This window comes from Chiloscyllium punctatum, chromosome 9 (genome assembly GCF_047496795.1).
Source record: "Chiloscyllium punctatum isolate Juve2018m chromosome 9, sChiPun1.3, whole genome shotgun sequence".
Classification (NCBI taxonomy): Eukaryota; Metazoa; Chordata; class Chondrichthyes; order Orectolobiformes; family Hemiscylliidae; genus Chiloscyllium; species Chiloscyllium punctatum.
Window position 1 is genome coordinate 25,535,127 of NC_092747.1, and position 13,472 is coordinate 25,548,598.

Here is a 13,472-nt window from a genome sequence, read left to right on the forward strand (position 1 = left end):
TCTGCAGACAGTTCTTGTCCTTCGTGGCAATAAGGCATCTAGTTTATCCAGAAAGTGTCAAAGCAGTTTTGTTTATGTAATCTTGCAAACACGTGGCTAATTGCTTTCAGTCTCAGTGTGTCTTTGTCCCTTAACAGCTTATTCCAGACAGAGTTATTGCTGCTTCTTTTTGTTTATCTTTTGCTGATTCCTTCAATCCATGAACCATTATTGAAGTTCTGAAGTCTATAATATCACATTATCTTCTGGTCTCAGCTACAGGTTTTTTCCTCTAAGAAAGACTATTTCTCTCTTACTCCTGCAGCAGCACATCCAAGGAAGGGTCAATGCAAAGAGGCACAACTCTTGCCCATTTGGACTCAGAAATTATTCTGACACTTGTTCCTCTCTTCACCTTAACGTGAAACTCTGTCAATGTGCATCACAGCATTGTTCTTTTATATACTGGAGATGAGATTTTTTTAGATTAGATTAGATTACTTACAGTGTGGAAACAGGCCTTGAATGGATGCAAAAAGTAGAAGTAAAATTATTATAAGGTGCGCTGAATGTACTTATGGGCTTCCCACATAACCATTGCATTCACCTCTGCACACCCTCACAAAGCTCCTACACCACCATTCTCAGCATGTCAGAAACCTATATCATATTAATTTTTGAATTTGTTTTATAAAATGTATACAAGTCAAAATCAACAGACTTAGAGTTGTGTTAGATCTGCCAAATCAGACTGGAAATGAAAGAAAGCTTTTGCATGAATGTACATGTTGGTGAATGCTCCTAGGTAATCTGTCCTTTTGTCACTCTGCCGTGCTTTTTATCGCAGTACCTGCGGGCACCACAAACATATCAAGCAGTTAACACAGGTAATGAAAATTCACATCTGCAACTCGCATCACACAAAGTTGCACCTTCCAGCAACTAATCAATAGACCTGTAGGACAGTTTTAACCAAACCGAGCATGAGATTTATTTAATTTTGGTATGTTTTCATATTATACTAATTTACAAATTGATCAATACACCAGCTTTAATTGTAATGTTTTAGCACTGATGTCTAGTTGTTAGCTTTTAATTCAGCTATTTCATGCCTTGGAAAAAACCAGAAAGGGATACATAAACTGACATTTTAATGAATAGTTTCCTATTCCCAGTATAGTTGAATGTTTTTTTTAGTTCTGTGGCAATACATTTATGAAGACCAATATTGTTATATAAAGGAATTTGACCTCAGTATAACTGTCACAGGATTCTCCATAATATTTTGCTGGAGAAACAACTATTTGACTTTAAAATTGCATTGGAGACAAAATGGAGACTCACTCTTTGATATGTATGGGCCTAGTGATGTAACGTAGCTTTCCTGTGTACCCCAGAAGAAGTTACTGTTATTGTATGCTGTTGTTGATTTCTTAAATAGTTCTTTACTTAATGCATTTTTAGCTGTTAGCCAGATCATTCTCGAAATGATTATTTTCACATCCAAGGAAGGGTCGATTTAGAGGGTGACAATAACCTGAGTGATCATGATCCTTGCATATTGTGACGTGGGCACTAGGTGGCCCTCATCAGAAGCAGGAACCTTGTATAATTAAACTCCAATGTTGTTTCTTATAATACTCGTTATTCTTTGACAGAACAAACTAGAAGATCCAGAAATAAAACAGCACCTAATTATTATCACATATAAGATTACTTGGACACACAACCCTTTGTTAAAGTGTAAAAGGTAGAAAGGTCATTTGTGAAATAATTGAAGACCCTATAGAGTGAGAGAGATATACACCCCAATTTAATAGTAGCTTTCCAGACTGTTTGATACCTTTCCAGAGGAAAACAAGTACATTTAATGGCAACATTATTGTCAATAGCAGCTCCTGAAGCCAAAAGCTCCATTCCGATCAATCTCAGCTAATAAAACACCTTCGCCTATACTTGGCGCACAATGTAAGAGTCAAAAAGTGTAGCGCTGGAAAAGCATCTGAAGAGCAAGAGTGTCAACATTTCGGGCACAAGTTCTTCATCAGGAATGCAAGATGCTGTCAGTACCAATGCAAAGAACCTTCCTTTGCAAATAGCTGGATGTTAGGGAAGATGCTGGAAATATAGTGAGGGAAGCTGTCAGGAGGGGATCCTCATGCCTTTTCACTTTCAAGACACATTACCACTGGACAGAACCTGAGTGATACAGCTACCCTCTGGGCAGCCAATTGATCCAATTAACAGCCCAATTAAGCAGAACTGGCATCCCTGCCAATATGCCTCATGGTAAACACCTTTCCAGAATCTTCCCAGTTAGGCAGTAGGGAAGAAGGGAGCTCCTTACCATGGCAGTAATGGGTGATCCTGAAGCTGAGGCTGTGGTCTTAGAGTAAGCCCCCCCAAAGCTGATCACCAGTGCTTCTGTCAGGCTCCAACCAAGTCAAACAAATGCTGGTTGTCACCATGGAGAAACCCTCCCCTTGCTCTTGCAATAATCGCCTCTATCATCCGGTGCACTGTGGTAGGAGATATGGCTGGACCACCAACAATGAGCAAGCTACAACAATAAATCACACAGATGAAAAACAACAAAGCCTGTGGCCCTAATAGCTCAGGTCTTCAAAGATTGTGGACATTTGCTCACATCAAAACTCTATTTACTTATCCTTTAGATTTAAGAAGAAAAATAAACCCCTGGACTTCAGGAATGTGACAACTACAACTATCTTCAAAAAGATAAAACAGGCTGTGGAAACGTTTGTCCAAACCAGAGAAAATCCTAGCACACATTCTCCTAAATTGTCTGTGTCCTGTGATTAAGGAAATCCTGCCAGAGTTATGGTGGATTCTGTAATCACTGGGGAGAAATTCACATTTCATTTAGGTCTGAAAATCTATTGGATCTTCTAGTAATCAGGCACCAAATTGGTCCCCAGTGGGTATTGACTGGGATAAGGACCCTGATTGATGGTGTACTGAATGCCAGAGATTTTTGGCCAATTGGAGTCCAGCAGCTCTAGCACTCAGCTGTGCCATCGAGGTGGCTGTGGCTGTTGCCAGGACAACATCTCCTGGTCTCCACATTGACAAACTGCCTGCACTGCTCAACAAATTGGGTGGCTGCCTGTATTTTCAGTCACACCCGGAGCTGAGGCAATTACGGCCCAGTGGAAATAGGCCCTAAAGTGGTCATTAATTGAAAAGCTTACAAAGATACTTTGATGCTTCCCATTATTAATTAATCACAGAAGAATCTTAATTAGTGACAGAATGGGAAGCTTAAGCTTGGGCATTCCTAGCACTCAATCCACTGGAAGCTGGAAGCTGGCAGTATCCTGGGATGCCACCACCCAATCTAATTAAGTTACTACCCCGTCTCCAGACTTGCTGGTTGTGGGAGTGGAAGATTCTGGTCACATTGCAGCTTTAGATCTTCTGGAGGAACCTCTGACATGGCCTAGGTTGCCAGGAAAATCTAAGAAAAATGTCCAGCACAACATCAGGGACTCATCATTGTATTCATTGACCTGATCAAAGCATGTGGTTTGGTAAATCATAAGGCTCTGCAAACAGTTCTCCAGGGTTTTGGATGACCAACAATCTTTCTTATGATCCAGCAATATGCTGATATGAATGCAATCATCATGAGTGGGACGTCTAAAACAGATGTCTGCAAAATCCAGACAACTGTCAAGTTAGGTTGTGTGATAGCCCTTATACTATTTACAGTCTATCTGGCTGTACATACTCACCTCATCAATGATCAACTACCCTCTGGTGTTTTAAATAATGCTTAAATGGACAACTCTTTTACCACAGTTGCCTCTGTGCCAAAACTAAACTGACCACCATGGTTAGACATGACCTCTGGTACCCAGGTGGCTGCTGTGTCGTTGCCCACTTTGCAACAGCTTTCCAAGCCAGTTTTAATCTCTTCAATTCACCTGCATACAAAACACTTTGCCTGTATTGGAATGTTCTTGTAGTTGAAAAGTGTGGCGCAAGGAAAGCACAGCAGGTTAGGCAGCATCTAAGAAGCAAGAGAGTCAACGTTTTGGGCATAAGCTCTTCATCAGGAATGTGGAGGGAAGGGGGTGAGATAAATAGAGGGGTGGGATAGGGTGGGACTTGGGAGGAGGTAGCTGGGTCTCCCGGACCTATCCTTGAATGGTGCCGAAAGAAAGCCCATATGTCAATCCAAACCTTGTCAGCCAAATATTCTACCTCTTCTATGTGCTGAAGTAAAGACTTTGGAATATGAGGTGCACTTTTTGTACCTGCTGAGCCACCTGTCTCAAAGGGCCACCACTGAAGAGGAGATCTAATAGTTACAGTGACACATGTTTGATGCCAAAGCCCTCACAAATCTATGAAAGTCCCATTAAAGAGGTGGGGTCACCATGATATCATCACAGCAATGAGACCTGGGCTTTGTATCAGCAACACATAAGAACATGAGGGAAATTCCATCAGCAGTGCCTTTGCTACATTTTCCAGTTTTGATGGAAGGACAGTCAAACAAATACTGGTGTCCATTTGAAAGCTATCACTGCAAGCATTCAGATAAAACTTGTGCAAAAATCCTTCACAATGGACTGCTCAATGTTGTCTGGATGGGCAAAATTCATCCCCCAGTGAGACTCTGTTTTTTCACATTTTAAATGGCAAATGTTCCAGAAGAGGACAAAGAAAGTTAAAGACACTCTGAAGCTCCCCATTAAACATTAAGCACTGACATTAATGACTGGAAGGAATTTGCTCCCATTTGTTCAGAATGGTAAAAACCTGTCAATCAAGCTTTGAGTCCAAAAGCCGGAATGATGAAGCAGTGTGGTGGCAGAGAAGGAAAGAAAAGGAAGCAACTCCTGCTCTTCGGATCGCACTGCCCCATGGAATATCATGCCCCAAGTGTACAAAGATTTGGGGGTTGAGAATGGGCCTGTTCAGCAGAAACGCACAACCCCAAGTAGACATCATCCTAGAACTGAAGGACAGCCATGACGACAATGATGGTCATGTCTAGTGGTGACATTGCAGAAACTGTTCTCTCTTCTGAGTAAATGACAGCCAGGAGTGTACAGTTACAAAGTGAATGCTACAAAAGGTATTTGAAGGGAAAATCAATGCATTGATTGTAAACAAATAAATTGTCTGTGATTTTGGCTGTCACTTGTAGCTCAACCCATTATTTGACCCCAGTCTAATTCTTAACGGCAGGGCCCAGGGGATCACAGTGTTAATAGTGAGTCACAAACATACTTAATAATGTAATTTATTATAACATTAATGTAAGGATGTCAGTTTGATTAGAACATGTTTTATTTAGTTTGCATTGAATGGTTTACAAAAGGGAAATCCATAATAGATTAATTTGTGTTTCTTGAAGATAATAATAGAGAATAATTTTCAGAAATAGCTCAGTCAATTAAAAGGCTGTCCTTAACTGTTACCCTTTTCACACAGAGTGTAGGTGATCCTCCTCACCTACTGTCAGATCTACAATTTGCTAGCGATCAGGGCTGACCTATCTTTTCATACATAATAACATGTGCATGGTGATTTAACTTCTTTCCTTCCTGAATATACAAGTTGACAGGTACCTCACTTAGTGATTGTACATTTCTGAGATACTGAGTTTCAGTCTACAATGCCTGTGCCATACGCACACTGCTGTGTGGCAGTGAAACTTGGACTACATATGCAAGACAGGGAGAAGACTGAACACCTTCCACTTGAGGAGTATCTGCTGTATTCTGGAAATATCCTAGCAAGATAGAGTGTCTAATGCAGCGGTCCTATCTTGCGCTGGCCTTCCCAGCATGTACACTTTGCTCAGGCAGCAGAGACTGCACTGACTGAGTCATGTCCACCGCTTGGAGGATGGCCACATCCCAAAGGATATCCTCCATGGAGAGCTCGCATCCGGGAAGAGACCTTCAGGGTGACTCCAGCTGCGCTACAAGGATGTCTGCATGAGGGACATGAAGGCTCTTGCTATTGTTTCGGAGTCCTAGGAATGGCTTGCAGCTGACCGCACGTGATGGAGAAGCACCCTGAGCCAACACCTCAAAACAGGGAAAAAGAAGCTGATGAGTGCTGCAGCAAACAAGCGGGCACGCAAGAAGGAGGGCAGCAGGTCGAGCAGCTCAACAACCACATACAGATGTGACCTCTGCGACTGGGAGTGTCACTCCAGTATTAGTCTCTTCAGTCACAAGCGACATTGCTTCAGGGAAGCAGAAAGCTAGAACAATGAGGATACAACCCATGGTCAGCCATGACCAAAAGGGGCCTCACGAGTTTCGGTACCTGCAATCAACAGCCAGAGATGCTAAACTGAGGTTATTGCACTTCTCCACAAGGAATGAAGGGAAAAGTTGGAGAGAAGCCCTATTCAAACTCTTTTATACAAACCCAACTATGGAAATAGCCTGCAGCTGGTTACCTGCCTGACTTCTTAGCTGGAAAAATGGCATGCAGTGGGAAGGGAATTTAATCAGGAAAAAAATGAAAGGAAAATCAGCATTAATGTTATATTTTATAAATTTTATAAATTCAAATGTATAGGTCAATACAGCCCTGAGGACTTACCATCCATCACTAAGTTATATCATAATAAGATTGAGATGCTTTACTTATAATAGACTGATAGTGCTGTCCGGTTATCTCGGATGCATAAAAATCATGGAATAGTACAGTATGAAAGAAGGCAGTTTGTCTCATTGAGTCTCTTTTGAAAAGAAATCAGTTAACAGAACTTTCTGCACTTTCCCAATATCCCTGCAAATTTGGCTTCTTCAAGTATCTCAATTACCTTTCTAAGTTGATATTAAATCTGCATCCATTACCCTATAAGGTAAGATATTCAAAATCCTAGGTGCCATCCATAGCTAAACCACATTGAGAAGACAAAAGAATCTGAGACAGCCTGACACAAAAAAAATTCACTCCAGGGCCACAGATCCCAGGGTTCTCTAATATCCTTCTCAGTTTATTTAGGTTGATGCAAGTAGAGACCTGAAAATGAGACTGGTACGTTGCTCTTTTACGTTGCTCCAAATGAACGGGTCAATAATTTTCTGTTGACTTGGAAGTCAACAGATTCTAGTGATATTTTTGCTGTAATTGTCCACGGTGTGGGTCATGAAAAAAAATTCACAGCAGAACTTACCTGAAAGTGGTCAAACATGGGAATATAGTGGATATGAAGTAATAATTCAGAAGAGCCAGACAGGGTTGGACAAGATATGCATTAGGGAACTGAAATAGCTAAAGACGAAGCTGAAAGAAACAAATATTTTACAATCTCCAATGATTAGAATCGTTTGTGAAACATTGGCCCCACTCTTCTTGGATAAATTGTTTGATGAAGCTGCATCCATGGGGTTGGGAAACCATGACTTAATTTTATAGCTGTTAAATGTCTCAAGCCATGACTTCTGCTGCCATCTTGGTGGATGTCTCAATTCAGAGAGCTGGGTACCAATCATTAGAAGCACTGGCCGCTACTGGACTACAGGCAGTCTCTGACAATGGATTATTCTATAGGCTGGACTCTATAAGGTTAAGAGAAGTGGTTTTGCTGAGCCCAGTCAGATAGGCCCCATCAAAATGAGCGAGTCTGGGGGTGAAGGGGAAAGAGGAGGAGGTAGTCATTATCTTTGGAGGGGAGCTTCTGAATAGAAGGGAGATCCTTTTCTGAACCCAGACCACCAAAGTTTACTAGCAGCTTCAGGAAGCAGCCCTTAAGTGGCCAGTAAATAGCCTATGGGGTGGTAGACCGCTTGCCAATTGCCTCACCATTGGTAAAATTCCAATGCAGGTGAGTAGGTGATAGACACAGTGACCCTGCCCCATCTCCCACTTTTAACTCTCCCCACCACCTGCCAACTCATTCCCAGCTTGTTGATTGAGGCAGAAGCCTTCATAACACAAAAAAAACCCTGGATGTGGACAGAGATTGCTGTAACATGCAAGGCTATGGGCTAGGTGCTGGTAAATGGGGTTAGAATAGGCAGCTAGTTATTCAGGCTGTTGCAGACATGATGGACTGAATAGCCCCTTTTGATGCTGTAAATTCCTATGGGTCTTTCTAACAGCCCTCCTCCTTGGTAACTGTTTTGTTATGAGGTAAATTAATATCATATTTGCGGTGTTAAACCCTGGAATGCCTAATGCAGCAGAATTGTAGGAATAGTTACAAGGTTTTTGCATACTATGTGGATATGAGTGGAGACTGAGGGAAGATGAGCAAATTGACCACAACACCCTGCTACAGTGAGTCATTCAAATGGAGGAATAAGAATGTAGTAGTGTTGGTGATAGTATAATTAGGGAGAATAAATATTGTTCTCTGCACCTGTGAGCAGGAGTCCCGAAGTGCTATGTTGTCCAGGCTAAGAAGATTTGCCTAGGGCTGAAGAGTAACTTGGAATGGAAGGAAAGGAGTCCAGTTGTTGTCCTTCATGTTGGTACCAATGACATTAGTAGGACTAGAAAGGAAGTTTTGCTGAAAGATTTTGAGCAGTTAGGAGCTAAACTAAAATGTGGAACATCCAAAGCAAGAATTTCAGGATTACTACCTGAGCCACAGGCAAACTGGTGTAGGGTAAAGCCAAGACATTAAATGCATGGCTCCAAGATTGATGTGTGTAGAATGGGCTTCTGTTCATGGGGCACTGATACTGGCATTGGGTAGGAAGGAACTGTTCTGGTTGGACAGGCTTCACATGAACTAAGCTGGGACCTGTGTCCGAGTGAATCAAATAACTAGGGCTGTAGAGAGGACTTTAAATTAATTAGATGAGTGAGCATTCGGGAGAATAGACATGCAGGCTTACAAAGCAAAAAGATATGGTAGCATTACTGGACAGCTATTTCAATGGTGATACTCAGAGTGGGAATGTGTGAACAAACACAGAAAAACAACAGCAAATATGGTTAAGGGAGAAGAAATGATTAAAAAGGTCAAGTAAATGGATCATTACTTGAATGCACGCAGTGTTGAAAGAAACATAAACAAACTAACAACACAAATACAGGTTAATGTCGATGATCTTTTGTAACTTTTTGAAAGGACAAACAGGAAGGAAAATGTTTTGTTTATTGATTCACAAGATGAAGGTGTTGCTGGCTCGGCTGACATTTATTGCCCAACCCTAATTGCACAGATGGCAGCTAAGAGTCAACCATATTGCTGTGAGTCTGAAGTCACATGTAGGCCAGACCAGGAAAAGATGGCAGTTTTCTTCCACTGAAGACATCAGTGGACCAGTTAGGTTTTACTGGCCAATTGGCAATGGATTCACTATTAGACTGATAATTCTAGACTTTGTTTGAATTTAGATTCCACCATCTGCCATGACAGGATTTGAATCTGGGTCCCCAGAGCATTACCTGAGTCTCTGGATTAACTGTCCAGTGACAAGTTAATTGGGTGGTATGATAGCTTTGTTAGTACAGGATGGATTACTTCTAAGAGCAAAAATAGATCTGGGATTGTTCATGTAGAATCAATCCGGGTAGAGGGTTAAAAATAAGAAGGTGAAGGAGATACTGGTGGCAATAATGTAGGACAGAGAACAAATTAGGAGTAAATGAGGGCAAGTAAAAAACAAAGGCAGTACATTAATCATGGGTGACTTTCATCTTCATGTAGATTGAAAAAGTCAAATTAACAGAGAAAGCCATAAAGAATAACTCACAGCTTATATGCAGGTCAGTTTCCGAGAAAAATATGTTGTGAATCCAACTAAAGATCTGGCTATTTTGGATCTGGTGATGTGTCAAGTTTAATGAATGATCTCAGAGTAAAGGATCCCTAGAAAATAGTGATCATAACATGTTTGAATTTAGCATTCAGTTTGAAATTGCAAAACTTGAATCAGAACCAACTGTGCTGAGCCTAAATAAGGGTAACAAAAAGGAATGAGGGCAGAACCGTCTGGAATAAATTGGGTAAGGAGTTTAGCAGCAAATACTTTTCAGGAGGAATGCCAGATATTTAAGAAAATGGTTCATTGCTCACAACAGAGATGTGAGAAAGAAGGATTCTAGGAAAGAAATAAGCCAAACACAATTAGCTAAGGAAGTTAAAGATATCATCAGATTGAGAAAAAAAATTCAGTGTGCCAAAGATTAGTGAAAGCTGTAGGATTGGGAAAGTTTTAAAAAGCCAACCAAAGATAATTTTAAAAAAGGGACAAAATAAACTTTGAGGATAAGCATGCAAGTAATGTCAAGATAGACAGCAAGAATTTCTTTAAATATACAAAAAGGAAGACAAAAGTCAAAGTGAATATAGCTCTCTTAGAGAATGAGACTGGGACAATAATAATGGGGATGCAGAAATAGCAGAGGAGTTGAATAAATACTTTGCATCAGCTTTCATGGTAGAAGATACTAATAGCATTCAAAAGTTACTAAATGTTCAAAGAGGCAAAAGGAGGAGAGGAAATAACCACAATAACCATCACTAAAGAGTCAGAGGGTTATAGAGTCATACAGCACAGAAACAGACCCTTTGGTCCAATGCTGACCAGATGTCCTATACTAAACTAGTCCCATTTGCAAATAGCCCATATACTTCTTATTTGTGCACCTGTTGAGATGTCTTTTAAATATGGTAATTCTACCCACTGCTACCACTTCCTCTCGTAGTTCATTCCATACACATGACCCTCTGTGTGAAAATATTACCTCTCAGGTCCCTTTTAAATCTTTCCCCTCACCTTAAACCTATGCCCTCTAGTTTTAGACTCCCTTATCTTTGGAAAAAGGCCATGGCTATTCAACTTATCTATGCCCCTCGTGAATTTATAAACCTCTATAAAGTCACCCCTGGCCTCTGATGGTCCAGGGAAAAAGTCCCAGTCTATCCAGCCTCTCCTTACAACTCAAATCCTCCAGTCCTGGCAACATTCTTGTAATTTTTTTCTGTACCCTTTCTAGTTAACATCATCCTTCCAATAGCAGGGCAACCCCAGAATTGTACAGAATATTCTAAAAGTGGCCTCATCAACATTTTTACAGCTGCAAGGTGATGTCCCAAATCCTATACTCAGTGCTCTGACCAATGAAGACAAGCATGCCAAATGAATTCTTCACCAACCTGTCTACCTGCAATGCCACTTTCAAGGAACTACATACCTGCACTCCTTAGGTCTCCATTAATAGGCCCTACCATTAACTGTGTAAGTCCTACCCTGGTATGCCTTACCAACATGCAACACCTTGCATTTATTTAAATTAAACTCTATCTGCCACTTCTTGACCCATTGACCTATCTGGTCAAGATCTTCTTGTACTCTTAAGCCCATATACCACCAATTTTGGTGTCACCCACAAGCTTATTAACCGTGCCTCCTATATTCTCATCCAAATTGTTGATATAGATGATGAACAACAGTAGACCTAAGAATCAACCCTTGCAGCATACCACTGGTTACACTTCTCCAATCCAAATAACAACCCTCTACCAACTCCCTCTGTCTTCTACCATCAAATCAATTTTGTATCCAATTGGCTATCTTTCCCTGGATCCCATGTGACCCAACCTTACCAATCAGTCAACCATGCAGGACCTTGTTGAAAACCTTGTTAAAGTCCATATAGATAATATCTACTGCTCTGCCGTTATCTACCTTCTTGGTAACCTCTTCAAAAAACTCAAACATGTTTGTGAGACATGATTTCTACAACACAAAGCAGTGCTGACTATCCTTAATCAGTCATACCACTTTAAACGTCACCTTGTTCCCTGGCCAACTTCTCTGTCTCAGGCTTGCTGCAGTGCTCCGGCGAAGCTCAGCACAGACTGGAAGGACAGCACCTCATTTTCTGCTTGGGAACACTGCAGCCTTCTGGACTCAATATCGAGTTCAATAACTTTGGGGTTGAGCTGTCCTATGTCCTTATCTCTACCCACAAGTGTCAGGCCTTATTAACACATTGCCTGCTAACTCATTGTTAGCCACTAATGGTCCCCATTAACAGCCATTCACCCTCCCAGTCTGATCGTTATCCACTTCTTTGTCTGTCCAACTGTTCTTGTCTGTCTTTGGGCTCTATCTCCATCTATTATTTACTCTTTCCCCCCTCCCCCCCAAACTTCTGCATTAAAAATAACATTTTCCTAGTTACCAACACTTCTGAGGAAGAGTCACTGGACCCGTTACATTAACTGTGATTTCTCTCCACAATGCCGCCAGACATGCTGAGCTCTTCCAGCAATTTCTGTTTTGGTTCCAATCAGTCCTTGCTGTTCCAAATACATGTAAATCCTGCCTTCCAAAATCTGCACCAACAATTTATCCATTATGTTGTGCTCACCGCTATATAGCTTCCTTGCTTTTCCTCACAGCCTTTCTTAAATAATGGCACAACATTAGCCACCCTAAAGTGTGAGGGAAATTACTCAATATCAGGTGCCTCATCCAGTTCCCTTTATGACTTTTAAGCCTTTTGATACATATGAGTGGCTTGCTGGGGCATTTCCAAGGGTAGTTAAGAGTCAACAACATTGCTGAGAGACTGGAGTCACATGTAGGTGAGACCAGGTAAATACTGGGATATTATAACAATCCTTTCATGGTCCTCATTAGACTATTAACTCCAGGTTTTTAAATTCTGTCATGGTGGGATTTGAACCTGGGACTTCAGAGCACGTCCTCAGTCTCTGATTGTTTGTAACTTTGCAGTTGCCTGCCCTAGTATATTTTGATTATGGGCTTGCATCAAGTCAGTCATACTGTCAAGGTCATTTCAGACATGAGCCTTTGTCTCTAGTATATCCCATGGAACACCAGCAACACTATTCAATTTGTAGTATATAAATGTGTCAAGCAGGTGACTGATGATTTATTTGCTCGAGCCAGCAACTCGCTCACTTTCCCTGTGGCTAACTGACAATAGCAGCTTTTACAAATTACAGGTTTCCCCAGAATATTCTTGTTGCATACATGTAGCAAGGCTCTCTTTTCACCCAAGCCAGTCCATGCCTATCCAGGACAGGATCATGCAGTCATTGACAACTACATGTAAGAATAATAGAGGTCAGGGGTTATGCTTTGATGTTGTGGAATTCAATATTGAGTCCTAGAATCTAGGTGGCTAAGCAGAAAACTAGGTGTTGTTCCTGCAGCTTACATTGTGCGTTGTTGCCACATAACAGCAGGCAGGCCAAGGACAGAAATGTTACAACGGGAGCAGGGTGGTTTATTGAAATGACGAGCAACTGGAAGGTCAGAGTGATTCCTACAGAAAGCATGAGATATTCCTCAAAAGGATCACTCAGTCTGTATTCAGTCTTGCAAATATAAAGGGCATCACATTGTGACAGCAAATACATTAGACTAGGTTGAAAGAAGTACAAGTAAAAGGTTGCTTCATCTGAAAGGACTGCTTGGGCCCACTGAGGAGGGAGGAGTTAAATGTAACAACCACTTTATCTAGTTTTACCTTGTGGAATATTAAACACATTCCATTCAGGT